The sequence below is a fragment of the Kogia breviceps genome, chromosome 8, assembly GCF_026419965.1.
Source record: "Kogia breviceps isolate mKogBre1 chromosome 8, mKogBre1 haplotype 1, whole genome shotgun sequence".
Taxonomy (NCBI): domain Eukaryota; kingdom Metazoa; phylum Chordata; class Mammalia; order Artiodactyla; family Physeteridae; genus Kogia; species Kogia breviceps.
Window position 1 is genome coordinate 75,295,523 of NC_081317.1, and position 6,713 is coordinate 75,302,235.

Genomic DNA, 6,713 nt, shown 5'->3' on the forward strand with positions numbered 1-6,713 from the left:
GGTCACATATGTGTTTATTTAATGATATTCTTTATAACTTTCCTATTTTATTCATATTTTGTATATAAATGACATATCCATAAATTATTTTATATGTATAAAATATTTGATTTTAAAAGTATGGTTTTACTCATTTCTCCATTTATCTGCCATAATCAGTTGTCTCTGTCTGTTATTTCAAGGTAGGACCTATGATTTTATTTTATTTATTTATTTTTAATATGGAAGGCTTCACGAATTTATGTGTCATCCTTGCGCAGGGGCCATGCTAATCTTCTCTGTGTCGTTCCAATTTTAGTATATGCGCTGCCGAAGCGAGCACGGACCTATGATTCTTGACTATCAACCTGTTTCAGGGCCAAAGTCTGAACCCCAGTTCTGAGGAGCCATTTTGCCTCCATACTAAGTCCAGTATTAGACAGCAGGGAAAGTAGGATAAGAATTACATTCTAGTCAATTTCAGGAATCTCGGCCTCAGTTTTCTTGCCTACAAAATGGGACAATACAACTCCAACCTTGGACTTGCTGTGAGGATTAAATGAGACAAACATTCACGAAGTACTCAGGACGCTAATAAGTGCTCAGAACATGTTAATGTCCTTCTCCATTATGAAAGCAGTAGGTAAGAGGCTGTGTTCAAAATGGTGCACAACCATTACTGTTATTTACGAGTTAAACTGAAGCCTGGGCACTACTTTCTTTAACTCACTATTTCATTTGACAGACATTCATTGAATGGTTACTAGGCACCAGATTTTGATGATGGGTCAGTAGCTTCAGCCTCATAAGAGAAAAATGGCATTTGTTCCTACCTCAGGGCTAGGCCTAATGAAGAGGTTTCTAACCCAAGGCATGCACAACATGAGAATTGAGTTACAGGGACTTAGACTGTGAGCAAGTAAAATGCTTAATAAATAATGAAAATATGACCCTTGGCGCCAGCATGGTACTTAAGGCCATCTGCTGAGTCATTGCTAAGCTGGGGAAACGTAAGTTCCTGAAGCTACCTGGAAAGCTGGTTATGTCATCTCTGCTTGAAATGAATTCTGAGATATATGTCACCTCCTGGGGTGGTGTGGGTGTGGGGAGAGATTTTAACTCCTGGGAAGTGAGATATTACTTTGTTCCATTTTGCAAAAATGATCTATTAGACTCCATTTCCGGAAACTGTCTCCTGAACGGCTTAAAGCAGGGTTAAAGAAACAATGCATATTTTAAACAGATTCTGTCTTTCTTTGAGCTGAACTCCAAGTTGCCTAATAAATTTTTAAATTCCCAAAGACCTAGATGCATTCAGAGTGACTCCAAAAAAGATGTTCTATTTTGGGATGTCACAGGCATCACTGCCATAAATCATCACAAACAAAACTGTTGCTTTGACTAATTGGGGGCTATATAAAAGGCCGACCTCTTGGTCCTCATCTGCCTTCCCCTTCTTCCCTTTATTGGATATCAGTTTTCAGAATTAAGGATATGAATCTGATCTATCTTCCTCTTAATAATTTAGACTTTAGGTCATAGAAGGACCATAGGATTTCAGAGCTGGCAACTGGAACTCAGAGTTCTTGCATGCATTTCTCAAGGTCATACATCTTAGTGCAGTGGTTCTCAAGCTGTGGTGTGTAATAGAATCACATGGAGGGCTTGTAAAAACACAGATTGCTGAGTCCCATTCCCCGAGTTTCTGATTCAGTATGCATGGGGTGGGGCCTGAGAGTATGCATTTCTGGCAATTTTTAAGGTGTTATTGGTCCTTATGGTCCAGGTCATAGTTTGAGAGCTACTGTCTCAGTTATTTGAAGGACAAGATATAGAGGCCAACCCTCAAACTGTCCAGTACTTTCTCCAAGGTGGCTCTTCTATAGCATATAGATTTTATGTCCTATCCTTTATAAAGTTATGGAAACCAGAGTTTCTTCTCCTCCTGAAAGGGGAGAATTCCATTGGAGGTAGAGCTAAAAGCATGAGCTTTGGAATCAAACAGGCCTGGGTAAGGGATTAGCTATTCCACAGTTTAGTTTTGTGATTTGGGGCAAGTTACTTAGTTTATTTGAGTTCTAGTTTCTTCATCTGTAAATTAGTAATTATTAGCTGTTCTAATGCTTTGAGACTCCTGAATGAACTGTTCAAAAACTATCTGACAGAGTTATAGGACTGTAAGCCATTAACAAAGCATCTAATTTAGCTTCTTCACTTTCTAGATGTAGAAACAAAGACCCAGGGAAAGTAAGTGTCTTAACTGAGATCTCATAGTAGACGGCAAAGGAGGACCAGTATCCTGGCATTTTAATGAGTTTTGTTTTGTTTTAATCCTTCACATTGAATGAATATTTCCAAACCAAACACTTAAAAACTAAACACTTTAATAATAGAAGTCAAGTCATATGACAATATATAGACTTATGACAAACATTTTAGAGAGCCATATAAGCCAAGTTCTGTGATTTAATCAGCTTTTCAAAATACCATTTTTTTTGGTACAAGGTTATATATTACACTTATACAATGGGACATATTATATGGGAAGATAATAAAGAATCTATTCTACTCATATTTAACAACTAAAAGAAAACTTACAGCAAGTCTCCAAAATTTATTTTATTTTTATTTACAATGCAATTTCAAAAAAGAACCTTCCTTGTGACATGGTGGTGTTTTGCAAAAGCGGTGTGGCTGTTTATAGAATTCTTCTCTTTGCTGTTAGAATTGAGTACACTTGAAAAATGAGAGTTAGCAGATGGGAAATCATTTTCTACATCAAGGAGAAAAAAGTTTTAAATGTATTAGGAAAATTATAGCAAATGTTTAAGAGAAAAAAGCAACTCAAAGGACACTGCACACTCAAGCTGTACTTGTTTGGGATGTATAAAAATTGGAGTGTTTGGGCTTCCCTGGTGGCGCAGTGGTTGCGAGTCCGCCTGCTGATGCAGGGGACACGGGTTCATGCCCCGGTCCAGGAAGATCCCACATGCCGCGGAGAGGCTGGGCCCGTGAGCCATGGCCGCTGAGCCTGTGCGTCCGGAGCCTGTGCTCCGCAACCGGAGAGGCCACAACAGTGAGAGGCCCGCGTACCGCAAAAAAAAAATTAGAGTATTTGAGGGATAGCTTCAACTCTTCATCTAGTGAACACGGACCCTGGGGTGCAGTGGTGTTGGGAGATTTGTTAAACTGAGCAAATGGCTTTGGCAAAGAGGAGCATGGAGCCCAGTTCAGTGCTTTTGGCATGGTGACCAGCTCATCATCGCTTTCATTTTTTAAAATAGTAATATTTTCCAAAATATTAATATTTTGATGAAGCCAAGAAACAACGGGTCAGTGTTGTAGATTAAAAAACCAAGGTGTGCTTTGGTGCTCTCTTGTTATCTGTCTTGATGTGAGCTGACTGTTTACATCTAAATCACTATTTGGTTTATAGTAAGACAAAAACCAATATATTTTAGAAAGCTTATTTGATCCAAGTAATTTAAAGCTCTTATTCTGATAAGAGATATATCCACTAAGTGACCACTAGCTGGTTGGTTAAGTAGACAAACAATGGGCCTCTTCTCGCAACTCTTTAGTTTCCTGTTTCAACCTGCAGTATCCAGATTTAATCAATGCTGCAGCCATTCCAAGATGGCAGGAATATTCAATTGCCTTGGAAGCATATACTGATGTGTTGCATGATCAGAAGGGGTAAGGCAGAGGGCTTTGTTCACAGCTAAGAGACAGGGGATTGTGCCAATCAGAAAGCCTAGCTTATAAGAAAAGTCTAGATAAGAAAAGCCTTATCTGCCAGGCACCTGATAATTAACAACCCTGACTAATGGGAAGGTGCAATCCCAGGAAGATAATGGAAATACCTTTAAAAAGCCAATTTGACCCTTGCCAAAATTTGCAATGGGCCCTACCTCAGATGATATGGAGCTCATTTTAATAGGTTTGAAGATCTGAAAATAAATGATTTTGAAGTGATGATATAAATTATGTATGAGTATCAACTGAATATTCATGTATAATGAGTTTATGGAATACAAGAGAGTATTTCTTTTGAGATGCTGCAATACTGTTATTGTTAGATTCAGAGCCCAGCTGATTGCTTATAGGGAGCCTTTGTGCAAATCTGAAAAAGGCACCCCTTCTGAGTGATGTAGCCATGTGGGTACATGATTTGGCAAGAGAAGCCTGCGCTGGATCTTAACTCCCTTTTGTCCCGTTGGCGGGGTGCTTTTGTACAATGCACAAACTGCAATTCCTTAAGGGGCAGCCCCAACTGCTATATGAAATGTGTGCCAGTAGCAAGGATTTCGAGGCTTGAAGTGCTTGTGTTGGTTGTTAGAGAGTACATTTGAAATTTATAAAAGTGATGGTTCCTTCTCTTGCCCCAGCACAGAATTTATCTGCAGAGATGAAGTGTCGGTTAAGCTCTAAAATGCCATGAAAGCGGGGGAGCCTTCATGATAGAGAATAGAGATCTTGTCTTGGCAGCTATGTTCCCTGAAGAAGCACAGCTAGTGAGCCACACTTCCCAAGCCAGAGGCAAACAACTCAACACCTGGGAAATCTAGATTTCTGGCACTACAACTGTCTCATTTCCCACCCACTGCACTGACACTAGAAGGGGAAAACTGTTGTGTTGGGTGTTGAGGTAAAACCTTTTACATCCATCCAGTTGTACTGGAACTTAGGAGCAGTGGGTATTAGCAATAAAAGTATATGGGCTCGAATGTTCATTTTCCTTCTTGGAACCATTGACTTATGATGCCATGGTAATGAGAGTAGGAATCCAATATTGAGTTTCCAGTTCCAGGACAAAATGGAGTAAACACACATCTCTTTGTTCCTCTGGCTAAGAACAGCTAAAGGCCCTGGACACTGTATACAAAACAAATATAAGAAGATTCTAACACGTAAAGGGAAGAAGGTAGACCTTTTAGGGATCTCAGGACCAATGGAAGGACATGGGGATGTGGGTTTTCTTCTTGCCTGGGAGAGCCCAGACTGCGTTCTGGAGAAACAGGCAGCCTGGAAAAGCCAACAGGTGTAGACAAAAAAATCCCCAAGAAAAATCCATTTTCTCTAGTTACTGGAAAAGGGGCAGCCTAGCAAAACAAAACTTTTGGACAGGGCTTCCCTGGTGGCACAGTGGTTAAGAATCCGCCTGCCAATGCAGGCGACACGGGTTCGAGCCCTGGTCCAGGAAGATCCCACATGCCGCAGAGCAACTAAGCCCATGCGCCACAACTACTGAGCCTGCGCTCTAGAGCCTGTGAGCCACAACTACTGAGACCATGTGCCACAACTGCTGAAGCCCACACGCCTAGAGCCCATGCTCCACAATGAGAAGCCACTGCAAGGAGAAGCCTGCGCACCGCAACAAAGAGTAGCCCCCACTCCCCACAACTAGAGAAAGCCCGCACACAGAAACAAAGATCCAACGCAGCCGAAAATAAATAAATAAAATTAATTAATTAAACAAAACATAAAACTTTTGGAGAATAATTGCTCTACTTCAACCAAACACCACAGAAAAGTATGAGTGGAGAGCCTAGACTTATGTCCTTGGCCAGCTATAACAAGACACTTCTCTTCCCCCCACCAGTGGGGAGGTGGAACATTTATCCCTGCCATATAGGAATGAGACTACCCCCAACCTCTGTCCAGGTTGTCAGTAAAGACCATGTGGGGAGCCAGGACTTCTATGCCCACCCAGCGGTTGAGTCACCCCTCCCTACCAAGGTGGTATCAGAGAAGGCTGAGTGGGAACCTGGGACTTTTACCACATTCCATCCATAGCTAGGCCTCCCAGCCCCCTGTAGTGTCAGCAGAGGCCTAGTGGAGAGTCTGAACTCCCACTCCCACCCAGCAGTAATGAGATGCCCCTCTGCTTCCCAGGGTTCAGTGGAGGCCAAGAGGGGAATTTGAGCTTCCACACCACCTGACAGTAATACTATAAGGCATCACCATCCTTCCTCCACTGATACGGTGTCATAGAAGACCTGATAAAAGAGAAGATTTAAATATGATCCAAAATCTCATAATATAATAGCAAAACTGTCCAAGATACAATTGAGAATCACTCCTGAGGAACCAGTAAAATCTTAACTTCAATGAGAAGAGATAATCAACACACACCAATACCAAGATTATGTTCATGCTGGAATTATCTGACAAGGATTTTAAAGCAGCCATCATATGAAATGCTTTAACAAGCAATTAGAAACATACTTAATACCAATGAAAAAATTAAAAACCTCAGCAAAGAAATAGATGATATAAAGAAGGACCAAATGGAAACTTTAGAACTGAAAAAATGAAAGAATCAAAATAAAAATTCAATCAATGGGATCAATAGTAGAATGTAGAGACCAGAAGAAAGGATCAATGAACTTGAGAGAATAACAGAAATTACCCAATATGAACAACAGAAAGAAAACAGACAGGAAAAAAATGAATAGAACCTTAGGAACCTGTGGAACTATAACAAAGGATACAATATTCATGTCATGTCATCAGAATCCCAGAAGGAGTGGAGAAAAAGGGCAGGGCTGAAAGAGTACTTAAAGAAATAATTGCAAAAATTTCCCAAGTTTGGCAAAAGACATAAACTTACAGATTTAAGAAACCTAGTGCAGAGACTTCCCTGGTGGTCCAGTGGTTAAGACTCCTCTCTCCCAGTGCAGTGGGGCATGGGTTCGATCCCTGGTGGGGGAATAAGACCCTGCATGCAGCAA

At 40.8% G+C, this 6,713-nt stretch overlaps 1 non-coding gene across 1 annotated transcript; it reads right to left on the bottom strand.

Annotated features, from left to right (window-relative positions):
* Positions 1-215: 215 nt before the first annotated feature.
* LOC131762089 (U6 spliceosomal RNA) lies at positions 216-322 on the bottom strand. The gene has a single exon (XR_009337167.1). It is a non-coding gene; the product is annotated as a U6 spliceosomal RNA (small nuclear RNA).
* Positions 323-6,713: the final 6,391 nt, after the last annotated feature.